The sequence below is a fragment of the Falco punctatus genome, assembly GCF_963210335.1.
Source record: "Falco punctatus genome assembly, chromosome: 15".
Lineage (NCBI taxonomy): Eukaryota > Metazoa > Chordata > Aves > Falconiformes > Falconidae > Falco > Falco punctatus.
Window position 1 is genome coordinate 12,981,118 of NC_137595.1, and position 26,269 is coordinate 13,007,386.

Sequence of the window (26,269 nt, forward strand, 5' to 3'; positions counted from 1 at the left end):
CTGAGCCTCCTCCTCTCCGGACCAGCCCCCCCAGTCCCCTCAGCCGCCCCCCACCAGCCTCGTGCCCCAGCCCCTTCCCCAGCCCCTGCCCGGCTCTGGACACGCTCCAGCCCCTCCACGTCCCCCTGGCAGTGAGGGGCCCAAAGCTGAACACAGGATTCGAGGGGCGGCCGCACCAGGGCCCAGCACAGGGGGACGGGCACTGCCCTGGCCCTGCTGGCCACACTGTTCCTGACACCAGCCAGGCTGCTGCTGGCCCCCGTGGCCACCCGGGCACAGGGCTGGCTCCTGCCCAGCCGGCCCAGCCAGCCCCCCCAGCCCCTTTCCCGCCGGGCACCTTCCCAGCCCCCTGCCCCAGCCTGCAGCGCTGCAGCGCTGCCTGGGGCTGTTGTGCCCCACGGGCAGGGCCCGGCACGGAGCCGGGTTGAACCTCACACAACCGGCCTCGGCCCCTCGCCCGGCCTGCCCAGATCTCTTTCCTGGTTTTATCCCTTTTCTTCTTCAAATCTAAAGCTCTTTTAGAGAACCCTGCTCACTGCTGCACAAATATCCTTCTGCTCCTTGAGATGGGTGTAGCCCACCTGTTGCCAGCAGGCCTGGTGTCATGCAGACTAACCCATTATCAAAAAAACCCCATATTCTGTTGGTGACACCAGGCTTGGAGCCAGGTATCAATCTCCTGTGTCAGCCTGTTTCTTTCCTCATCACTTCCTTCAACTGGAAGGATAGAGAACACTGCTTGTGCTCCTGATCCCCCAACCTGATGCCTCAAGGCGCTGAACTCTCTCTTGATTGCCCTTGGATTTCTTATTGCAACTCCTTTGCTGTCTACATGAAAAATCAATCATTGATAGTAATCTGAGGCCATACCAGGATAGGAAGCTTTCTCTTCACATCTTTAACCTGGGCCCAGGGAGGCAGCAGACTTCCCTAAGGAATGGGCGCAGTGTGCATGTTGGGCCTTCTCTTCCCCTAAGGACAGTCTTCTACAACAGTGACCTGTATCATAATGTATACTCTGAAATTTAAAAATCTCATGCCAGGTGTTTCTTCTATTGAGGAGAAAATAATACAGATTAGCAAGACCTTATCATGTGTAGTTTTAGTATTTTTCTCGTTACAAATCTGATCACTCCAAACATAATGGAAAACATGTTCAATTTCATAGCTTCTTGGGAGCAATGTGCTCTTTTTAATGAAAATGCATTTTCACTTAGTTATCATCTCAGCTGAACTTGTGTGATGGCAGATAATTTTTATTTATCTAATGAAATAATTCTCTTCCCCCCCCCCCCCCCCTTCTTTTTCTATTTTATGTGTGTTGAATTAAGACCATGGGTGGAATCTTTGAAAAAGACCTGTGAGTTATGGTGTACTTTTGAATTTCCCTGAAAATTCCTAGTTTTTACAATGTTTAAAAATTGAGTTGTTTACTATCAGTCAGTCTGTCTGGTCACCAGCAGTATGAATCAGTAGAGAAAAGGTGATCAACCCTAGAGGTTTGATTCAAAGTGTTTTCTGCTCAAGCATAATACTGAAAGCAGCATTCACATCCCAGATTCCCACGCATCCCTTGGAGGTTGTCTTCAATCTGTAAAAAGCCTCTTCACCAGTTCAGGATCTGATTTTTGTAGCTAAACAGACCAGTTCCACAGATTTATTGTTTTCTAAATTGTGTCTTAACTCTGCTTCCACTGAACATGCTACAGTTGACTTCAGATGAACCACAAGGCCAGTATTAAGCATATAATATTCTGACTTAGTTCATTGAAAAGTCAATAAATCTGTCTGGCATAATAGAAAATATTTTCAGCAAAGCAGTCACTATGAAAGAATTTTGTAAATTCTAAATTTATTTCCACTTGGAGAGTCCAATATGTATGCCTGGGGCTATAAAATCAGAAATAATCTTTGGGGATGGGGGCCAAACAAGAAGCATAACAGTTATGTGAAAGATTAAACTATTGGCTATCTACTTAAGTGAAAAATATGCATGTAAATTAATAATTCTATAATTCCTCTAAATCATAAGACTTAGTTGATTATGTCATCAACATTATCAAAATAATAAATTGGATATGAATTAACTGACTTAAATGTCACTTGGTTTCCTGCTATGTAGTATGTTATTTAGATAGTAAAGGAGAACTTTTTAGCCTTCTGAATATCCAGGCAGATTAAGGATGAGGGAATACTGCAATCTTAAAATTCTGCATCAGTTCTAAGCACTTTGTCTCTTAACTGGGCTTACATACTAGCTTTATTATTAAAATTTATTTTGGGGTCTTTCTTGCAGGCCTACAAGATCATTCTGTATTTCCATGCATAGCATTGTACATATTTACACTTAATGATATTTCCCAATTTAAAAAGCATATAAAGAAAAGGTCAGGGCATAGAGGTTGAGCAAATTAATAAGTAGATCAGGATGGCAGATAGGAAAATGTAATTAAACCAAGTATTCAATGCATATGCAGTCAGTAGTAGTGATCATTTCTCTCCATCTGCCTAGTACTGTTTATCGCAAACTCACATATATTTTTTTTTTTTAACATACTACAGCATGGCTTTGCACTAAAGACATGTACCTAGTTAGGCAATTTTCTGAACAGATCACACGATAATACTAAAGACTGATGCAGCTAGTTAGGCAATTTTCTGCAGTAAGAGATCATACTATAACACTGATCTCTCTATCCATCCAGCTCTTGAAGGATCACTTTAAGCAAAGGATCTTTGTCATGACAGCTGGAGTGAACACTCAAGGCAGACAGATGCCACTGTGAGCTGAAGTGCACCTAAAGGATGATGTGTAGGTGGAAGACATGAGAGGAGCACTTTTTCTTTGTTATAGGCCCAGTGATAATAGTCCGAGTCCAGGTTTCCTGTGTGCTCTCAGGATGCAAGAATCAAAGCTGTTTCTCCAGAAAAAGACCTTGGAAAACTATGCATACTCATGAAAGACTTTCTCATAAAAAAATCTAGAGAAGCAGTGTGAAAAACTAAGACAATTTGTTGACTGCATCAAGTAATCGGTTCTATATTTTTCAATCATAAATTGATATGTGTACTCAGGTTTAAATTCCTGTAGGGTAGATCTTCTGAAGCTACTTTCCATACTTCTGACAGAATGAAGAGGAACTTAAACTTTCTTCAGATTTCCAGTATGACTAGTTTGAAACAGTTAATTGGTCTCAATCATTCCTTACTAAGTGTTGAGCACTCTGAGCTGCTTGCTTGACAGTTACCCACTTGAACAGTACGGTGTGGAGCATTTTTTCTTCTGTAGAATAGTTCAGGTACCTGAGGTCATAGAGACACAAGTTAATGGCTGCTGACCGGCTGTGAACTACTAGCGTGAAATTGTTGCTGATAATGATTGTTTAATTGCTGCTTCATGGTACATGTAACAGATAAATATTGATTCTGGAAGACTGGGTTCTTTAAGGAATGAAAGTTTTGAAGTCCAATGTTTTTCTTGACATGTATGCCTTTTGGTTGGATTCTTTAGCATCTAATGATGCAGAGTCTGCTCTGGTCCTTTTCTTCTATGGCATCTGCCCTGTACCTGGTCACTGATATTCATGAAACTTGAGTTAAATTCTCTGAGATAACTATCTTTAATCAAATTTGGTTAAAATTAACCAGTAGGCTTCTACGTTATTGAGGGAAAATGGAGAGACTGATGAAGAAAAAATCTTCTATATTTGTGTCTCCCAAAATACCTGGAAAAAGGCCTCTGATAGCAATGTCACAATATACATTGAAGAACTTCAAATATAAATAATTTCTCAACACGGGGAGACTTCTGACAAATCCTCAAAAGCAATCCAAATACCTGCCCCTTTTCTTGTTTATGATCTCATTTTCTGTAGTGGAATATAATTTTAATGAGATGTCTGCTCATATAGGCTAAAGGTTCAGCATTGAAGGTGGCCATATAAAAATAGCAATACTATCTGCTCACATAGTAGAGTTGAAATCCCTAGAATGACATGGCAGAAGCAGGGGTAGTAAACATTCTGGCCAGCAATAGTTGTGGGCTCATGTGGTCTACGGTTTTATAGTGCCCATTAAGCTCTGATTTTCGCTGCTGAGAAAGAAGAGCATCACTGTCAGGTCACTAGCGATTCCACTGCCTTGTCATTATTTCTGCTGCCTATGTGGCTCCGCTCCACTGAATGTGCTGCCTGTGATTTCATTTGAATATATGGTGATAAAAGATTCGTCCAACTTCAGCTGAATGATAAAACATCCATTCAGTGTCATGCAAGCACGTATGTCCTTCCTTATTCTCCACCACATAATCCTGCACCACTAAGGCAGCAGAAATATTAACATTGCCTTTGGTGGCAGTAGCCTAATGCTGGACAGTTTAAAGCTTCTTGAAAGTTTGTTAAGGGCAACAAGATATAGAAGGATAGGCTTCAAGCACAACTAAGTGGTCAGACACGCAGGACAAGCTGCCGGGAGCTGTGTCTGAGTCAAACAAGCTGGCAGCACAGGTGCCAGCGCTGAGGTCGCAGCGGACTGTAAGGTGTGATGGGTACTTGTGCGAAGGTGGCTGCTTCTAGCAGTGGTATTACCCCCTCCTGCGCTCACAGCAAGAGAACAGGGACAGCAGGCTGGGGTCCTCAGAGCTAGTTCCAGCTACTGCACCCCCCCCATATTTTTTCCTTTTGATTCCCCTCCCATGGCTCGAATGACTGGCTCTTCACACTTGGAGCATTGAACTTGAGTTTTTGTCTGTCTTACTGAGGAGACTTAAGCCAGGGCTGATGCACAGAGAAAATACAATGCAGTATTTTCCTATGAAGAGTTACTCACTGCTGTTCAGACACTTCTACTCTCTCCCTATCTTAACTGCTGCAATACTTTTAGTTTAACACATCCTTCCCTGTATACATAGCACTTAGGAAATGATTGCTTTCTTCCCCACCTATAAACTGTGCTGAGATGTCTTTGGTTTGTTGCCACATAAATGAGTACAAGTTGTGTGTATGCCAGGAAATAACAAATACCAATCTATTGTCACTTACTTTTTATATGGCTATTTTCATCTGAGGATATTAAATCACCTTAGAACTACCAGTTAGCTCAGAACAGGTTTTACTGCATCTCTGAAGTTAAAAAGTAGTGAAATAAGATATTTCAAGTTTTTATAAATATTTTTGATGCCTTGTTTTTTGTTCTATTGTATTATTATTATTATTATTTGAATTCTAGAGCTCAGTGAACTCTCCCAGACTGTGTTTCAGCTATATGTAATCTGATTGTCATAGACACAGAAGGGCACTTCAAGCCAGGATTGTGTCCACCCTCCCATGCAACTGATGGTCTGCAGCTTTGCAGTGGAATCACCACGCTGGGCCACACTGGCATATACCTTTCTACATAGAGTAAGAGCATGTTCCTGTGAACAAGATGTGTGCATGAAATTGCAGTATAATTCCTTTTCTGTATTCTAGAGAGCTCAAAATTGTTTAATGTTTCTTAAACATGAATCCAACTCTTTACATTTCCAGGAATGCAGCTTTTCCCAAGATTTGTGGTGGGAGGAGAGAAGGGATTAAGATCACTTATTTTAAATCCTGTTGTTGCCATTTAGATAAACTAGAGGAAACCAATACTTTGAGTTTGAATGAAAAGTTCTTAGACATGTCTGTGATACTGTAGTTATGCCCTTATATATGTCAGGCAGAAAAGTTAGATAGACATTATATTAAGAGTTGAAGTTCATCTTTAGTAGAATCTGCACAGGCGCAATTGTCCACTGTACAGCAAATTAAACAGTACCTTCTTGTCATTTAAGAAAGTTCTTAAAATCATTTTCCCATGTTTTTCTGTGCTTTGTTGGATTAAGATGAAGTACTCGGTGCTACTAAGTGCTCAGTGCTGCTCTAGGGAATTTCTTCATGAAGGATGTCAAATAGTTGTATGTCATGACCTTGCTGAAAAATCATCATGATGATGTTGTGGGTGCCTTCCTTATGGATAGGTTTATCTCAATGAATGTCTCTGTACTGTCATTTTGATACCTTTCTCATTACTATCAGTCACTTGTTCAATGCCAAAAAACCTGATTTTTTTTCTTCCGTCTGAGTGATAGGGTTATCTAAATTGTCCTCCTCTCCAGTTTAGCACTGCAATTCATAATGCTATGAGGAAAACAATTTGTTTCCCATTTCACCGTAAATTAAGGCTTTATATTTGTTTCTAGTGGATTTATTTGAAACAGTCAAAAACTTTTAATGCAGTTGGGCCCTTCTTTGTCCTCCTGTGTCTTTGAAAAGCTTTCCCTTATATCATTTACCTTTGTAATGCCCTCAGAAGAATATGGATAAGATTTTCAGCAGCAATAAGATGATATTCAACTTCCATTAATTTCCATTTTTTCCTTCTTAATTGCTTTGATGCTTTAAAAACCATAACTTATGTTCATGACATTTTTTTAGAGCAGTATTGACTAACCACCCCAGAGTATTAGGGGTTTCCCTGCCTTCCCCAGTTTTCTTCTCCTATAGTATTTTTTACCTTGAGGTAATGGAGGTCTTTGGAAATGAAGTTTATGAATGGAAATAATAGCATTCATGAATGCAAGCTCATTATCACAGGAATCCCTTTACAGATCTGAAATTAAAATGAGTTTCATAGTTATCATCAGTATAGAAAGACACAAATACTCAGTAATAATCATTCTATTTTTAAAATGACAGTTAATTTCTTAATTTGTATTTGATTAGCTGGGAATTGTTAGCTATGTTAAATTTGTGTCTTAAATTCTTCTGCTATTTTTGGTCAGTTGCAGAAAACAAATGCATACTGTCATAAACTTGCATTTAAATGGTTTGCTTTAGCAATAAATTATTCTGCTTGTAGGAAGAGGGAAAAAAATTATTCTGGGGTCAAGGTCAGTAAAAAATTCACATCAGCATAGAAGATATATTTGAGTGTGTTATTTAGTAACTTGAACATTTGCAGTGTTCAGTAATTCCACATTACAGTAAAAGGGATGATTTATCAAAATCTACTGCACAATCAATTTATAACAACAAAATAGATGACTATTTGCCTGGCTTCAGTGCTACTGAATTATCTATGTGAAACAGTGGAACTATGTAAAATAAATGCTTCATAGGAGGCATCTTCTAAAAAATACTAGTATTACTAGCCACTCTCCCCAGTTCTACATAAAAGTGTTAGTTCAAGAGAGTATATACACTTCAATAGGAAATTATAAATTATTTGGGGACTAATTGAAGGCCCTGAGGTGAGGCCTTGAGATGTTTTCAAAAATTCAGTCATAAAAGCTGAGATTCCCAAAGTGTCTAAATGATAAAGGACTAAAGCACATGAAGTGCTGATTCTCCAACTCACAGTCTGGGTGTCTGGAAACATGCAACCACCAGTTGCAGGAGGTGGACGGGATGTCCCAGAGGTTCCCTGCAATTCTGTCACGTTTTATGGCCTCTGAAGTATGTCCCATTGGTCCCTGCCAGACACGAGAGAGCTGGCTTTCTTCTGCTCTCTTCTAATAACTTTTATGTTCCTCTTAAAATGGGAAAGTAGAAACCTTATAAAAAAATATAAGTAAATGGCTACCGTGGTTTAACCCCAGCCAGCAGCTAAGAACCACACAGCCGCTCACTCACTCCTCCCAGGGGGATGGGGGAGAGGATCAGAAGAGTGAAAGTGAGAAAACTCATGGGCTGAGATAAAGACAGTTTAATAAGTAAAGGAAAAGCTGCACATGGAAGCAAAGCGAAACAAGTAATTCACTGAACACTTCCCATGGGCAGGCAGGTGCTCAGCCATCCCCAGGAAAGCAGGGCTCCATCACACCTAACAGTTACTTGGGAAGACAAATGTCCCCCCTTTCCTTCTTCTTCCCCAGTTTTATGTGGTGAGCACGACATCATATGGTATGGGATATCCCTTGGGTCAGCTGTCCCGGCTGTGCCCCCTCCCAACTCCTTATTCCCCCCCATCCACTCGCTGGTGGGGTGGGGTGAGGAGCAGGAAAGGCTTTGGTGCTGTGCCAGCCCTGCTCAACAATAACAAAACCATCCTTGCAAAAAACACTTTTTTTCATCAGAAATCCAAAACATAGCCCCATACTAGCTACTATGAAGAAAATTAACTCTATCCAAGCCAAAATCAGCACAATGGCAAAAAGAAATATTACAAAAATATTTTATTCTTTACAAGTTACAAACTTTATTCATAATCTGTATTACAGGAAGCTAAAACAACACATGAATGATGCATTTTGACTTTACTGATCTGTTGTGACAGAAATTTACTCTTTCTGGCAGGTTAGAGCATGTGGATGCAAAAAGGCGCTGTCAAAACATTTTCTATCAGATTGGCTTAGGATCACATGTAATTGAACAAGATACACATTTGTAGGTAATGTACAGCTGGATTTACAGAGTCATCTGAGAAGGTGAGTGAAGGTCATGGAAGCTGGATGTCTAACCAGGGGACAAATTTGTAAATCCTAATAAATGCTTAGCTGTGTTGTTAGTACTTAGACTTATACTTCACAGGAGAAAGGATGCTCAAACAGACTCAGAATGAGCTCAGGGTAAAACCAGAAATAGTACTGCTACATTAGGTGGGTCGTGAAGACAGACCAGCTTCAAGTTCTGATTTGGTACTAGCTCGGGTTGTCTGCGATATCATCCAGATGTACCTTAGTTTGGAGAAGTAGCTCTGATAATACCAGTGGATTCACTGCTTTTGTTCCCTGTTACCAAAATAAATGCATGAAATAATCCTTAAAATGACAGGGAAAGGAGAGGAGCACAAAATCAGAATCTGGGTATTTTTACTGACAGTGTTTCTTGACTTTGGCTTGGAGCTCTAGTATAGTATCTGTAAGATCCATGTTATTGATTAAAGTTCAGTTAAATCTGAAGAAAATGGATACAGAAGCATGCTCTCACGGTTCTGTATTCTAGGAATGGGTTTTACAGTGTATGCTTATGAAATTCTATCTACTCCTTGTCCCAAATGTAGGAAGTTATTGTAATTCTTCAATTTATGGATCATGCAGGGAGTGATTAAGCAGGTGTATTTTGTGATAGGTGTAAATTAGAAAGGAATGTGCCTCTGAGTGTTTTTGTATACATGTGATTCCCCTTTTTATCTCAAGAAAAGATTTAGTTAGATAACCAGGAAAAAGTGTGGCACTTTGTGTGTATTAATAGCTTCTCATACAAGACTCTCCAAGCACCTGAAGACAGATAAATACTAATAAGCAATGTTTACAACACTGTTGTGAATGCCCTGAAATTTCTTGCATTCAACCCTCATGAAATACTTTGCTTGCCAAGGATGAACGCTCATGCAATGCACTATTTTTTGAGACTAAGTACTGTATGAATACTTGAATTTGAATTTGATCAAAGATATTTATGCTCTAACACTCATATCTGTTGTTCACTATTTGTTATTTACTGTTCTCTATTTACCTGCTTAGGATGTTTCAGGCATCTGTTTGGACAGCAGAAAAAAAAAAAGAAGTCAGTTGGTTTAGATCACAAACCGCATGCAATGAATAATGGCTAACAGGCAGCCGAAGGGAACACTTCGGGACTCAGGAGAGCTGAAATGTGCTCACCAGAACTTCACCTTTATCACTGAATAGAATAGAATTATTTGTTTGCCAGTGTTACACAAAAAAAAAGGGTTATGTTCCCGTATTGAGCCATTATCAATGCTCCCCCCCAATGATTTTATTAACTCCCTAGTGCAACAATTTGAGATTACTGTGAAGCAAGACTCCAAAACTTATTGAAATTGAATTTATATAACTATATATTTTCAGGCATATCTATAAAAGGAAGTGATTTGTTTCTCTTAAAACAGCAAATCAGGAACAAAACCAGAAACAGAATCCAAGACTTTTTGATTCTGGCTTTCCAGGTCTAAGTAGTAAATTTTGATGTCTATTCTATAATCTGTGAAAGAAAATGAAATTACATTAAAGGGAAAATTAAGCTCAACGTATTGCAAGATTTCATTATATTACAGTCTGGTTTAGTACAGAAATATAATTTAAAAAATAAAGCTTTCAAAAAGCACTAATATGCAAATGGTTTTATATGTTGATTTACCATTTTCCTTTGTTTTGTACCTCTTGAAAGTCTAATGCACAGTTTTGGGTAAGAGATACCAGCCCTGTACTGCCTGAAATATCTTTAATGATCTAATTTGATTGCATAGAAAATAGAGAATATAGTAACTGAACAGGCTTCCCTAGGTGTTGAAAAAGCATAGTTCAGTCTTTCCATTTATGAGTAATAAGTACAATGTGATATTTCCTGAGTATCTGGCTTGTGGTAGAGGGTAACATCTTACTATTATTTATCTGTTTCCCAGGTAATAAAATTAGAGGTCCTCAGAGTTAAATATTCATGCCTGCATCTGCTGAAAAAAGCAAACAATCAAAGAAAGTATATAAAACCTCAGCTGCTAGGGCAAAGTGTCAAGTTATATTAGTAGTAAAAATGTCCCACCCTACAGATTTTCATGCAAAGCTCAGACCATTTAAAAAATGATCCAGACTTCCTTTAGCTGTTACTTACCTTCCAAACTCTTTTTGATAACTGGCTGTTTCTTTCCCACTTTCCCCTTCTTCTACTGTAAAATGAGATATCCTGATAGTTTTTCCATCTACAACTGCTTTTGAAAAATGTGTGAGCAGGATTTTATTAACTGGTTAACTCCAAAAGAAAAGGAGCTGGATGTGATGACCCAAGACTCATCTAGTCTCCTTGACCTATGAAATGTTTTGGCTCAACTACAACAAATACGTCAGAATGATTACTGAAGGAGAGAAAAGGACAAATTACTTTCAGTCATTGAATTGCTGTGAATCCTTTTTAAAATAAGGTCTAATCAACTAAAGCATTATTTCTTTTTAAGTCTTGTAATTGTTCCATTGTCAGGGAAGCTTATCAGAAGTACCAAAGCAGAGTATTGGTATAAAATGAACCTGGCTTATACTAAATCCCCAGTGAGTCATTCTGTTGTGACAGATATCACTACCAGCTAAATGTCCATCCAAAACCCCTAAGTCTTGTAAAATAGAAACAAAACAACAGGAAAAGCTTGTTTAGTTTTCAGTCAGAGATCTCAGTTTATATATAGGCAAGAGATTCTTCCCATTTAAATGATAAGTGACCTGGGATTTTCTAGGACTTGTTTTAACTTCATATCATCAAAGTCAACAAGACTGACTGGAATCACAAGCTGGGTGAGGCTGAACCTCTTGGAAAAATCCATCTCATTCTGCAGGGTGACAAGAAGAGATTTTTCTTATATGAATTCTGTGGAACGTGTCCAATGTAGGATCCTATAATACCTGTTTTCTTCAGATAAGTTTTTTCTAGACTATAAGAAAATTCTAGAACTGCTCAGTGTCTTTGGATTTGTTTTTGGTATGCCCAGTTGGATTTTTAAATGTACTTAAAAATCTAGTCCATAAAATGTTCCTAGGAGGTGTGCTAGTGATGAACTAAAATAAGAAGGCTTGAAAAACACTAGAGAAATAGAAGTGGGACAAAAATGTTAAATGAAAAGAAAAAGGGGAAGCACTTGTTTCATAGTTAATTTTGAATACATTTGGCTAAAGTTTCGGAGAGGCTACAGACAAGACTGAGACATATTGGCTGTACAGCTGTTGTTTTTCAAACAGCCCACCCCTGCACTTCCCCTGCCAGCCCCTTTCAGAGAAGATTTTGTACTTGGACGTTTTTAATGCCACTATAATGTAATGCTTTGTCCTCTTTTTTTTAGCTACAGTTGTCAATTGCAGCAAGCTGTTTGATGCTTTCAACATGTGAAATAAACAGGCCTTAGAGATAAGGCTGATGGTATCAAATTTTTTTAGATGGTAACTTGTGCCAAATTGGAAGCGTAGCCTTTAAAGCTGAAATGCTGTATGAGGATTATGCAGTTGCAGCAATATATAAATGCCTGGTACTTTTCTTGTAGATGGGAGACGATTTTTATTGCTGTTTGCAAATTTGGTGGTGACAGTGAAAGTTGTCTAATGCAAATATATTATAATAACAGTGTCTTGCCTCCCCTGTTTCTTCTTCTGTTGATCCTGTAAAGCGGCCCTGCAGGAAGTGACAAAGCTGTTTTTCTGCCTTTTGATCTCCGCACAGATAGCTGTGTTCACCTCTTTTGCTCCATGGGTGACATTTAGACAAGATGGAAATTTGAGGTTTGAGAAAGGGGACGTAGTCTTATTTCTTGTGATATACATACAAAATGAAATTAAATATGAGACTGTGACACAATATACAAGGTAGCCTGGAGACAGGGACAGTCCACAAAAATATCCTTAATCACCGTAGTCTGTAAGTATGGGTGGCAGTGGTGGTGTGTTAGTAAATTTTCCCCCCAAATGCTCTGAATCCAATTTATATCTTTAGTTTCATTTTACCATCCATTTTGGGCTTAACCTAATCACGTTTCATGCCAGCTACTTGTCTGTTTCCACAAATGAACACATGGCCAACCATGTCCAAACACCCGTGTGTATGAGACAGACCCATCTGTGCTCAGTTTTCCCAGAAGCCTGACTGAGAGTCCACAGCCATGAGAACTGGGAAGTGCACACACTCAGTAGTGCAGAAGCTGGAGAGAGACACACTGACATATGTTCAGTCAAACAGGTAGGAATCAGGCATAACCCCACCTATAGTCCCTTCCTCTAGACACTGCTTGAGGAATCCCAGAGCTTACAAAACCACCTGGGTTTAATCCTGCTCCAAAGACCTTTGCAATTTAACTTGACAGACCTTTGCTCTGCCAGGGTCATCTCATTCTCACTGAGGGTTGCAGAGGTTGCAGCCACCTCAGAGATGTGCAGAAGAGCACCAAGGTCCTTCACAAGTAAATCTTTCTTACCAGCAGCTTTACTGAAAGCTTAGATTAGTTAACTGTCCTTCTGGAGGAGCTTCCAAAGATGATTATGTTGCTGGAGGCCAGCTGATTATGGTAGGTGTGACCATTTCTGCTCTGCTCAGCATAGCTGTTGGGCAGCATTCCTTTCTAGCCACTGACCCCTTCTCCTTCCTTTCCTCTGAGATCCAACAAGGAACTGTATAAACCCTCATGAAAAGAAAATTGCTGGGGTTTGTTGTTATTTTAAACAGGAGTGTTTTGTAGTGACAGGCAATTAAAGAGATGGTGCTTTCTGAACATGACATATTGCCTAGTAATGTCATTGCACATAATGGAGGCACCGCTCCATGAGACATGTGATAACTTGTGATATGCCATGAGGCGATTTAGTCAGAAATTAACATGTGCCTAATCTGATCAGTAGGCTGTTTCAGGTGATTTGGTCAATGTAAAAGTGTAGGTGGAGGGATGTTTTTTTGCAGGCAGGTGGCGGGCAGTGTCTAATTTACATTTTTTTAAAGCTAGAGATAGTAAATTTGTTGTATTTCTCTTGATACTGCCTTTAGATAAGACTTCTAATTGTTGAACTTTTCTTTGAAGGGAAGAAAAATAGAACAGAAATAAATACTTGAACAGTTGTATACACCAAATTATCACATGGGGGACATTAAAACCATAACTTGAATAACATAAATCAGCATAGCTGTACTATTTTTAGTGCAGTTTCTTAGTTTCAGTGCTCTGACTACTTAAATTCCAGGTTCTTATATATGTAATTCGTAATCACCTTGTGTTGATTCTTCAAATGTTTCAGCCTTCAAATTTATTCATGAGACAATTTTGATTAAGTAAAACAGGGGTAATTTTCTAATGGTTATTTGGAAAATAACCATTAGAAAATGTATGATATATCAATGAAGATGTTTCTCTGTATTCATTCTGGCCTTGTCCCAGGCTGCTTGACATATTTCAGTCTTCAAGGTGTGGTTTTTTTTTTAATCTATTATCCTTGTAAATTTGTTATTCAAGATCTGCTTAAATGGCTTTAGAAATATTTTTTTTCAATTTAAAAGGTGGTAAAAATAATTCCGTTTTAGTCTGTAGATACAGATTTCGCAAAGTTAATGTTTTAATGAACCATAAAATTAATTCAGCTGGTTTTCTGGCCTTTGACAATTCTAAAGAAAGGAATTGATGCTTTGGAATTTAACATGCTATATTGTTCTTTGTAACCTGGACATTGCAGCATTTCATGGTGGCTGATATCCAGAGATCCAAATATATAAGCAGTTACATGTATGTTGAAAGCAGCTGAGTTTTTTTCCCATTGACGAATGAGAAGTGGAGAACAAAAATAACCTAAATGGAGAAATATCTAAAAAAAAAGGAAAATTGTAATAGAACTAGATTTTTAAAATGCAGCAACTTCAAGTTTTAATACATAAAATATCCATGCATAAAAGAACTTGCCTTTTAAGTGTGTATCAGTTTTAATTTGGCAGTACTCCTAGCATCGACTTGACAGCACTTAACAGAAAAATAGGATGGTCTTGCAGATCAAGCGCACGTTCTGTAGGACTGCTGATGAAATCATTTCAGTGTCTAAGACTCTAAACTAATATTTGTATTGAATATTATCTTCCTCCACAAGTGGCCTTATATAATTCAATAGGACCTTTACTGGAGCAAGATGTTCACACAGCTGAAGGGTAATCACACAATTATGATTTCCTTCCTCTGAAATTATGATCTAATTATGTGTTTCCTTTACTTGAAGAGTCTTGTTTACAGAGTTCAGTTCTTGATTTTTAACATGTGAAGAGGAAAGGGGCTGGAATTTTATATTGGACTGAAGACATTTCTTTTAGTAACAAAATTTTATTTTTCAGAGCCTGGATTTTAATGTACATTCAGAAACTTCCCTGCTTTTGCACCTGTAATTGTCATTGAGTGTGTATGGCACTATTGAAATGATAGTGTCAATTACTTTTAATTCCTGCAGTGGAAAAATGACCATTTTCCTTGTTATGCCAAGGCAAAGAAAGAGACCACCCTACTTCTGTTTAACACAGAAAGTTATTAATGGCTGATGGTGGTCATTAACTGTGTCAAATAATTGTCAGCTGCAGGAGACAAAGAAGCTTCAAAAAATTGGTTCTGACTGTTTTGGAGAAATGAATGCAGAGAGTTGGATGAGTCTCAGAACCACTGAGGTTTTGCTGAGTTCTCAAACCACAGTGAGTTTGTGAATCTTGCTGCTCCTTTTTGAAGCCTAATGCTTTCTTATTGTGCCCTTCAAAAAGAAATGTTCCCTCAACTAATAGCAGCCCATACCAAACCTAAACAGATGCTTATAAACAGGGAAGGTTTGGCCCTTTTCCCATACCATCTTGTTTCCAGGTCCCCTGTAAGATTCTGAGTTCTGGAAGCAGATGTGGCTATTTCCTGCTAGTGGCCACTTAAGATTTTCTCTTCTGAAAGGAAGCACCATGGACAGTGCTTGATAGATCTGTAAAGTGCCATGAACTTTACAGAACTATAAAAATATAATTTTTAATTGACTAAACCTGTTTGACAATGAGACAGAAATGCTAGAAATACAAATAGAGAAAGAAGCGGGACAAACGGGAACCAGTTTATGAAGTAAATAACTATTTTGTTGAGCTCACACAAATATAAGTCTTCCAGTTCTTTCCAGAGCTTCTTTACACTATTTTGTCTTCCATCAAATCATTCTTAGGTGAGATTTTTCTTTTTTTCTGATGCCAATGCTTTACATCTGGCTTATGCAGAGGTCTTCAGCATCTTACAGCTACCATCATGTCACAATCCTTGCTCATTTGATCCAACACCAGCCTGATTTCTGAAGCAAGGTGCTAGGTTGTATGCAGGAGATTAATAACTACCTTGTTAAAAGGTCAACAAACCTTTCTTTTTATCCCATCTAAGCACACTTTACAGCAGGTGATAAACTACTATCCTACTCTACTGTCCCCCTGAAACAATCAGTGAAAGGAAAAGATTGTTCAGCTCTTCCTCTGGTACACTAGTTACTATCATCTCCCCAGATCTATTCAGAAAGGTTTCCACTTCTTCCTTTCCGCTGTATTCAGTTCATAATTCCATCCATTTTGCATTAATTTGTCATTTGAAATTTTGTTTCTAGCATAATCAGTTCTTTTTTTCCCACTTCCCTGTGTAGAATGCAAACACAAAAGCCTTTTAGTTAGGACATGAGTAGACCTGGCAAACAGTTGGTGTTTAAAAAATGTGTTAGCTCATGCATTTCATTGGAGTTGGTTTTAAGCATCATTATAGGATTATTGAACACTTTTTAATATGTAGGATCTGGCTGTACTGAAACGGTTTACGGGTATGAAGTCCTATATACATCCAGTGCCTAAAATCACGTTAAAATCTCTGTGCTGGTATGGTTTTAAATACAACATAGTGCAGTTTCACCAGTCTTTTGCAGGCACCTCTAAGATGCTGTGTGACCTCTGAACTAACTAAATGTCATATTGCCAGGGTTAATGAGGCACTCAGCCCAGGCTAATAAGCTCAGCTGGGAAGCAGGAGATATTGACTTGAGGTTCAGAGTCTTGCTACAAGCCTGCCCCTGGTCAGCTGAAGGGAAGGGAAGCACACATCTGCTTAGTGTACGTAAAGAATATGTTCAGAGTTATGTGAAAAGATCACGCACTTTAAACTTTTTTTGGGAAACTTGTACACATGGTAGTAAAGACTCATATTCTTGGTTTCCTAAATAGTTTTGAAATAGGCAAAACACGGTTATCTGTCTGTTAACATAGCAGTGATGTCTGTAACTCTTGTCATAGAGGAAGAACTATTTGTTATGTCAGCATTCTTCTCATTTTGCAAAGGATTTTGATTGCACGCCAATCCAAAGTTCTGGTAAAGGGGATAACTCTATCATAGATCTGTTGTGGACATCCCACATTAGAATCACAGAATCATAGCATCATTTAGGTTGGAAAAGACCTTTAAGATCGTTAGTCCAAGTGTTAAACCAGCACTGCCAAGTCTATCACTATACCATGTCCTTAAGCACCACATCTATGTGATTCCACCATCTAGGTGATTCCACCACCTCCCTGGGCAGCCTGTTCCAATGATTCACAACCCTTTCAGGGAAGAAATTCCTCTTAATACCCAATCTAAACCTCCCCTGGTGCATCTTGAGGCTATTTCCTCTTGTCCTATTGCTTGTTACATGGGAAAAGAGATGGACCCCCACCTCACTACCATCTCCTTCTCAGTTGTAGAGAGCCATCAGGGCCCCCCTGAGCCTCCTCCTCTCCGGACCAGCCCCCCCAGTCCCCTCAGCCGCCCCCCATCAGCCTCGTGCCCCAGCCCCTTCCCCAGCCCCTGCCCGGCTCTGGACACGCTCCAGCCCCTCCACGTCCCCCTGGCAGTGAGGGGCCCAAAGCTGAACACAGGATTCGAGGGGCGGCCTCACCAGGGCCCAGCACAGGGGGACGGGCACTGCCCTGGCCCTGCTGGCCACACTGTTCCTGACACCAGCCAGGCTGCTGCTGGCCCCCGTGGCCACCCGGGCACAGGGCTGGCTCCTGCCCAGCCGGCCCAGCCAGCCCCCCCAGCCCCTTTCCCGCCGGGCACCTTCCCAGCCCCCTGCCCCAGCCTGCAGCGCTGCCTGGGGCTGTTGTGCCCCACGGGCAGGGCCCGGCACGGAGCCGGGTTGAACCTCACACAACCGGCCTGGGCCCCTCGCCCGGCCTGCCCAGACCCCCTGCAGGGCCTCCTGCCCCCCAGCAGGGCAGCACTGCCCCAGCCTGGTGTCCTCCGCAGACTGGCTGGGGGTGCGCTCCATCCCCTCATCCAGCCTGTTGATAAAGATATTGAAGGGAAGTGACACCAATATTGAGCCCTGGGGACCACCACTTGTGAGTGGCCACCAACTGGATTAAATTCTATTCACAACTCTTTGGGCTTGGCCATCCAGAAAGAGAATAACTGTTCTGTCGAACATCAAATACCTGTGAGAGCTCAGTGTGTCCTCCTTGCTGCTTCACAAGTGCTCAGGCAATTATACTGGACTTGTAGGTGAACTGTGTAAGACCTGCTGTTGCTTGATGGTAAACACAAGGCCCTCTGTCAGTCATTTCTCTTTGAAAATTTGCCTGCTTTCTTCAGCTCACAGCTCTCAGCACCCATGCTGTTTGCAGTTTACTTACTGTATTTTGTCTCTCCCAGGGGTAACTCATGTGGTGCTGACTGGTCCGTAATCACCCAGTTTGTTTCTGTCCACTTTTGTCCACGTGATGATGTTTGTCTGAGGAGGTTATTCTCCCCTGTTGTGGTTTTTTTTTTTTTTTTTTTTAGTTCATTCCAAAGATGAATTTCACTTAAATTTTACATCTGTTCCTGTTTCTTGCTTTCTTGCAACATAAAGCTGAATTTCTCCCTTCTGTAAATTCTGTAGCAATAGCTCTGCTGAGTTCCATTTGATTGGTGAGAAAAAAGTATTTGCACATCTGCATTTCTTAAAAATCCTTTGTGTCCATTTCAAACCAGTACAAATTGGTACTTAGTAGTCATATGAGACAAAACTCTGACCAGTAAAATAATATTCTGTACCGTAAATCAGTAAATTCCCATTCCTTAAGATCTATTTTGGCTTGCAAATCCACTACAAATCCACCTACATTTTATCATTTGATTATATCTGGGCTAAGTTGGAATTTCCTCTTGCTGCTTGTCAAGGTGTATATGTTCCAGGTTGTATTTAATAATGCAGTTTCCTAAGGTGACCTCTTTTCTGCATGAATGTTGGCTCTGACCTTCATTTTGTTGAGCTCAGTTCATTACATATTCTCTCTTGCTCACTTCTGCGCTCTCACGGGAATACTCTCATTTCAGCGCACAAGGGGTTTCACTGCTAATGAAAATCCCTAAGCATCACAATTAAAATTTACTCTGCTGTGCTCAGTCTATGAAAAAGAACAATGTATATTGCAGTTAATAATCTAGATCTCATTATAACCAACTTGAGTTATTTATTTCCACATCAAGTCAAAGTCATTTACATGCATGTAATAAACTTGTATCTACAGGGTTAAACAAAATGAGCCAGATTCTGGCATTAGTCTCACTGGAACCATGGACACGTGTTCCAAAAGAACTTGCTCCAAAATAAGTGACTCCAGTGTTCCTTTCTTCAGATAGTCAGAACTAGCTAGTGCCACCATTACAGAAAAGGAAGACCTTCCTCAGTATTGTGTGTCTTAATTTCCTTATGCTGTTTGGTCACTTCTCATGCTAAGAATACTGTCTGACATGAACAATCTTGAAATGGCTTAGAGTAAAAGCCTTTCCTCAAAAAATCTATTATGGCTATTTTTTGCGTTGCTCTGCCTAGAGTGGAATGAGTTTCTAAAACAATTTTAATTAGAATAAGTAAATAAATGTTTCATGTATGATGGAGAGAAATGGTACAGGGGGATTATCTCTGTCCATCTGGGTAAATCTGAATAATCATCTGTGATAGAGTTGTCTCTGATGTAAACAGTTCTGCATTTCACATCTCTGTGCATACCTCTCTGTCTTTCATTCTTCCTCTCTCTTGAAAACTGTTCTCTGAATCAATGATAGTTTAGTAATGATAGAGGTCCAACTCACCTCAATTTGTATCTCATCAACCTGACATACCGTCCACAAAAGCTGTAGAGAAAGTGGCTGTCCCTGGCTTCTGGGTCACTTATGTGGAGCACCTATACAAGGCCTCTCTGATGCTGGAAGGGAAGTCAAAACATGCCTTTAAGCCACTACTCCTCCATTTCTTTCCAGCCCCAAGAAAAGCCTGGGCTTCTTCCAGCTCACAGAATCTCAGGCAAGGATCTACCCCACTGACATTTCCTGAGGCAACCCACCGGGCGTTGCTACAGCAGCGACGGCTGTGACGTCCGATTTAGTATTTATTCTCCCCTTAGGAATGTATCCGTGAGTCAAATCTCCATCTCTGCCAAACATTAATTCTTGGCATCAGTGCTGATTCCTTGTCCATTTAGCTTCAAGCCTCTGTATGGGCAGCAGTCACAGTACCAGTCACATTTATCAGCTGTGCTTCACCATCATCTTTGTTCTAACTACACTGTAATTGCAAAGAACTGGAAAATTAACTAAATTTCATATATTTAAAGGGAAGATCCTTACTTGATCTCAGTGCATGAGGGTATTCTGCATATTTTTTGACATAAATAAAAAATAAATATTTTAGAATTAGAATGAGAATGGGAATTGAATTAATCAAGTTGAATCTTAAATAAAATTAATAGTCGTGGTAAACTGTAATGAAAGTGAGATGCATGTCTCATGAGCCTTTATTCAGCACAGCATTAACTCATTTTAACTTTTCATTATTACTTTAGTTCTTCATTATAGCTTTACTTTAAAATGGTATTTCCTCTTACAAGCATGCAAAAGAAGTCTCACTATTATGAGAGATGTACACAAAAAGCACATTTAATTTCTTAGCATTTGATAACCTTTGACTGAATCAATAAATACTCTTCCCTTAGGAGATCTTTCAGAGGTTTTTGAGTCAGACTTCAAGCCAGGACTCTGAAACTCTCAGTATATACAAAGTTACTGAGGCTCAATGTTGGTAGAAGTACCAGAAAGAACAACATCAGACTTCCCAAGTTTCCAATTAGTTTTCCTCCCGGAACAATGAAAATACTAGAAGTTTTCAAAGTAAATATATCAAGTGACGAAATTTCAATCTGTGACTTTGACAAGAAAACATTTTTTGAAATCTTAACAAAACATTATGCAATCTGAAAATCAGATCTCTATTTTCTTAAAATTGTACGAGAATTACACTGGGTGTTGTCACTGGAATATTTCATAAGCAGGTAATTTATTTGCTAATTTATTTATAGCGTTTGAAGTTTTAAAATCTTTTCATTTAAGATTAATCATCAGCAACTCATATTTTTTTGATCTAAGAGCTTTTCCTTCAATGTTAAAAATATACTAGGAAGCAAATCACAGTGCTGTAAATATTTAAAACTACAGAAAGACTAATGCCTGAAATTTTTTTAAGAGGCAGAGCTTACTACTGTTACTGTAGTAAAGAATTTAGTATTACTGTTGATATTTTCCTGCTTCTAGGTTCCAACTAGGAAAATCTGAAACTGGTATAGTAGCACTGTGTTATCTCCAGTGGTCTTCTACAAAAGAGACATTTTTGGCATGCAGTTTATATGTATGGTAGAAGTTCTGCTGGTACAGGAGGAAAAGATGAAATCCCATTTGTGAAGTAAGTGCTGTGCTGCAGCTTACTCTTATATGGAGAAACCAGGCAAATAAATAGAGAATAAATTGGGCATTTTGCATCCATTTAGGAATGAAAAATATTCTGTATGTATAAGCCAAAACAAGCAATTTGTTGGTTAAATAAGGTTAAACCACAGGCTTGAGTATGCAGCATTCATATCTGAATGATTAACAAAAAGAATTCTTTGAAGGATTTACTTTGGGTTTAGGTACACATTTTTAGGTCTATTTCTGTGAGTGTACATCTGCCTTTAAAAATTGATCAGTGTTTTTTCATCAAATGGTAAAGTGATGGTCTCAAAAGACTTAACAGCATGGTGCATGTTCCTAGTATATGTAGTAGCATTGTCATGGAAAGCAGCAAACAATTCAGATTTAAATTAAAAGGTTGGATGTTTATGGTAATTTTTCACAAATAAGGGAGACAGGAGTTTTCTACATTTACATGCAAAAAGGCAGATCTTCTGACATAAATTCACAACTGCATCTCTTCTGGTCAGCTTTTCTCATTGTGCTCTTCAGTGAAAAGGATCCAAGGCATGCTGAGTTTAGGCAGCATCTTTTATGTGTGCATTTGTGATTTAAAATGAACTTGGGCCTCTGGGTAGGTTTTAGAGCAAAGGAAAATTTTAAAGAATGTAAAATATAAAAGCTTTTAAAGTAATTTTATTTTTCAAATCTCACTGTGAGGATAAGGGACTAAAAGGATCATGATGCTCAATTGCAAATTTCCTATTGCTGTGCAGTGTAAGATCTTTAGATAAAACGCATCATGTTAGTGAAAAACTCAAACACCTATTTCATTAAAAAATACTGCATCGTGAAAGGCAGGAAACAGTCTCCTGCAAGGGCTCTGCAACAGACAGAAAACACTTTTACTTATTTCAATTTGATTTGAAACTCAAGCATTGTAAAATTACCAATCTACATTTTCCTTATGGGAATAATTTATGAAGTAGAGTTTCTGGAACTGCAGTTGTTTGCTTAGTTTCCATTTCCTCCCCTATTCTCAGTAAAATAATCATGTTCATCACTCAGTAGCAGCAGGGAAAAAAAAAACAACACTTCTTCCACAGCAGTGTATGAAGTGTGCTCAACTCAGATTTCCTGCACATTAAAATGCCTTAGTTACTGCAAACACTTTCTGTTTATGTACAAAAGTGTTCATATTGAAATTTTCTCACTTTTGAGTAATTGAGTGCAATATCTTATAATGCTATTAGAACCACAATGCAATAAAAAGTAAAAAGATGCTGTCACTAGCTGATTCAGTTACATTTTTCATATAAAATTTTAACCCCAGAGACTGTGAAATGTGTAATACTACTGTCTCCAATCCTTATAAATTGGCCAGCATGACTCAGACCTAGCAGGAGTCTCAATGCCATCTGGCTGTAGTTTGGGATCTCTCCAGAGAGCAAATCAAGTGTCAGAGTGCATCTTTATGTTAGAGTGAAGCAACTATAACTTACTATTTCAAAACTTGTGGTTTTGAAATAACCATAGTGAACCCGCAGATAACTACATGATTTGAAACTCAGAATTACACTCCCTGTAACCACACTGACATTGATGGGGTCCACGGGCAGAACTAAGCCCTTAAGTCTGGGATGTGCAACCATCACCAGCTGCATTTTTGCAAAGCATTATTTGAGTGCATTATGAAGGTGTGTGGAGTGGTAAGAGCACGCACCGTCACAGAACGAAGAGTGACTGTGACAGTCAGTAGCAACAACTTAAAGTCTGTGGTAACCTTTACTCAGGGAAAGCCTCTGTATTGACTGGAAGATCTTTTGTCAGTGGGAAGCTGGGTACTGGATACCGAACCTTTCTTAGCTGCAGAGATAATAAAGTACCTTTGAGGATATGGTCCTACAAGATGCAAAGCTGAAGAAAACCATAATTAATAGAGCAGATTTCAGTCTTTGTAGCACAGATTGTCAACTTAGAAGAGGATATTACAGAACTTGCTTGCTCTGGTATTGCCAAATAGCTTGAGTCCTATGGCAAAATTCCTACTGAGGATAAAGCAACATGAGCTTAGATTTGTGCTTTACTATTTCTATGAAAGCACAATATCTAACCACTAAGGCAACAGCCAGACTAGGATTAAGCAGAAGAATGTCACTGATGTGTAACAGCAGAAGATTGGTATACAAGTTCTATATAATATCCACAATCCAGTTCTCAAAGAAATGATAAATAATAACAATAGTTAATACAGAGATAGAGGCATCTCTTTAAAGTGAGGGTTGCTGAAGTGTTTTGCAGCTGAACGGTGGGGCAGTTTCCAAGCCAGACAGGTCGGTCAGAGTTTGGCAGAAGGTTCTTTCCCCACCATGTTGGCTTTGGGGTGGTGTACAGGCTGGCAGAGCCTTTTACATTATTTTTAGAAATGTTAGCAAAGTAATGAAGTGTGAATGATTGTGTTTGTCTCTTCATTCTTACAGCTGTAGTTTTCACAAAGGCTGTCTCGGAGGACTCCCAATAAACCATGCTATGAATTCCTTCCCACTGCCATGTACAACCCCGTGCTGCATTCCTGTGCCAGTGAACAATGCCTCACTTACTGGGACTCCCTGCATGGGTTAAGGTAATTTCTGTGAAGAAACAGAGAAATACTGAACAAACAGGTTGCACAAGAGATGCAAATTCTTCTGTCATTTCTTTTAGCCTTCGAAGTAAATTAAAATGCACAAACAGCTTGTTCACAACTGCTCCTGCATTCAGGTCTTACTTGCCTCTATCTTCAGTTCAGGAGACTTTCACTTTGCTGTATTGTTAAATGGTACTATTCAGTATTTTTCTAGATCAATTTTGTTTTCAGGCTTTTGTTATACTTGGGATACACAAGCTTTTTAAAATTTTTTGTTTACCAGAAAAAAAAAACACAAGAATTTGAAGAGGAAAAAGAAAATAAATTTAAAATATTCTGTAAGCCTTATTTATATAAATGGTGTATGAAATGTAGAGATGTATGAAAACTAGAGCTGCTGAGAATGTAAAATTTCTGTCCCAGGAGGAATTTTAATATTTTCATGTTGGTTTTATCTTTGAGTAAAATGATAATCAAAATATCGTTATTGTTTTCAGAACAAAACCTTTTAAAAAAACCCTAAATTAAGAAACTTAGTTATGCAATTAAGAATTTCATATAAAATTTATATGAAAATATTTGATAAAAATTATATGGAGTATCAGCATACTGGTTTTACACAAAATAATTTAAAATTGCACATGAGAAATTAACCGGAGTGAGTATTATGCTAAGATTCTTTTTATTATTACTTTTAAAATCAAACTTCATATTTAGTAACTATTCTTTAAATACAACACAAATAAATTATAAACAGTTGGGGGTGTGTGTGCTCTCCTGGAAGAAATCTTAGATTTAATATATAAAATCATTTACTGTATAAGTTGTGTGGAGTCCTTATATAGTTCGCATAAAATAGCTTAATAATTTAAAGGGGCATAAAACCTTCCAGTCTCTAAATATAAGCTCCCCACCCTCTCTGCTTTTCATGGACTTGGATTCTTTTGTTTTCTGCTTGTAGTCCTAGAAACTCAGTCCCAGGTTTCCCAGTGGATTTAGAATCCTGTCCAAAAGCAAAAAACCTACCTAAAGCATTATGCTCACTGTCCAGATTTGTCTACAATCATATTGGACAAAAAAATTATTGCAATAAACTACTTAAAAGTTCATGCATTAATTTGCTCACTATGTTCTAAGCAGCAAGATGGACATTTTAGCTTGAGATTCAGCAGTCAGTCATCATTTCAAATGAACTTTAGCCTTTAAGACCATTATTGCCAAATGACTGATAAAATGATTTTTCTGTGACACACGGACAGTAAAAATGGATCATGTATTCTTTTTTATTTACAGTAAAATTTAAGTGAACAACCTAAAAGGGGAAAGCACAAGAAGAAAAGCTTATTACTGTTTATGATGAGATCAGAATAAAATAGTATGTTGCACTAGGTCTTCATTACATTGCAAACATGAACCAAAGTGCCAGTGGCTAGCTGAAAAATTAAATCTTGCCATTTAGTACGACATCCAGAGAGAATATGCCACAAACAATCAGTAATTATTTCTAAAACACCCCTGTGAATAGGTTTTCTTTCTAGAGATTAGAAGGCAGATACACGACTCAGTAGACCCAAGGTGCTTCTATAGGTGTATTTAACTTGTTTGAACATTATGAGCTCTTATGACAAATAAATAAAATAATAGAGAATGCTTACACGAGAGAACAAGTGAAGCACAAATGCCAAAATCTGTGTACTTGTCTGTTCAGACTGAGAGTTATCCATCTACTCTGTCTGACATAGTCCATGATTGATGTTCAGATGTTGAGACCTGTCATTCTTCTTGAATGGAGGCACAAATCCACATTCTTCTTCTGGAAATCAGGTTAGATGCTCAGACCTGGAAACTGTTAAAGCCCATACTTCCAATTATATATCTCCAATCGCATATGTAAACATATACTTGGTATTGACTGATTGAAATATGTATCCATAAACTAAGATATTCTTGCTCAAATGTGGTCTTTTTGTTTTAACTTCAGGCATTAAGTTTACTCTTAATTAGCTTATTTAAGTTGTCTGAAACAAAAGTAAACCAGTGAGTTTAGCTATTATGTGTGAAGACAGCAAGATGATGAAATAAGCCCTGAATATGATAAACTGGGAGTACACATCTGCCTTTCATATCACAAGGAAACTTATCACTCTTTTTTTCTTAATTTTTCTCTGACTTGTTTCCAGCTTCACTATTTGTTTCATGCTGTTTTTATTCCAAAGAACTACCCTGAATTAGTACCAGGCACCTGAGAATTCACCAGGAGCTGTGTTTACAAGATGTCTTTTTTTTTTTTTTTTTTTGTAGAAAACCTCAATAGTTATTGATAAGTTTGGGTCAGGGTTTTTTGTGTTTTTTTTTTTTTTAAGTTTGTCAGCTTTTCTGAATTAGCATTAGGAGCTTATTTTCTATCTGCAAAACAAATTATAAAATGTT

The 26,269-nt window shown here is 38.6% G+C and overlaps 1 long non-coding RNA gene across 1 annotated transcript in view; it reads left to right on the forward strand.

The window, feature by feature from the left end:
* Nucleotides 1-16,838: 16,838 nt before the first annotated feature.
* LOC308053773 overlaps nucleotides 16,839-26,269 on the forward strand; it is a 40,325-nt gene continuing 30,894 nt past the window's right edge. The window contains exon 1 of the long non-coding RNA XR_013923795.1: nucleotides 16,839-23,836. This is a non-coding gene — a long non-coding RNA (uncharacterized lncRNA). The remainder of the gene's footprint in view (nucleotides 23,837-26,269) is intronic.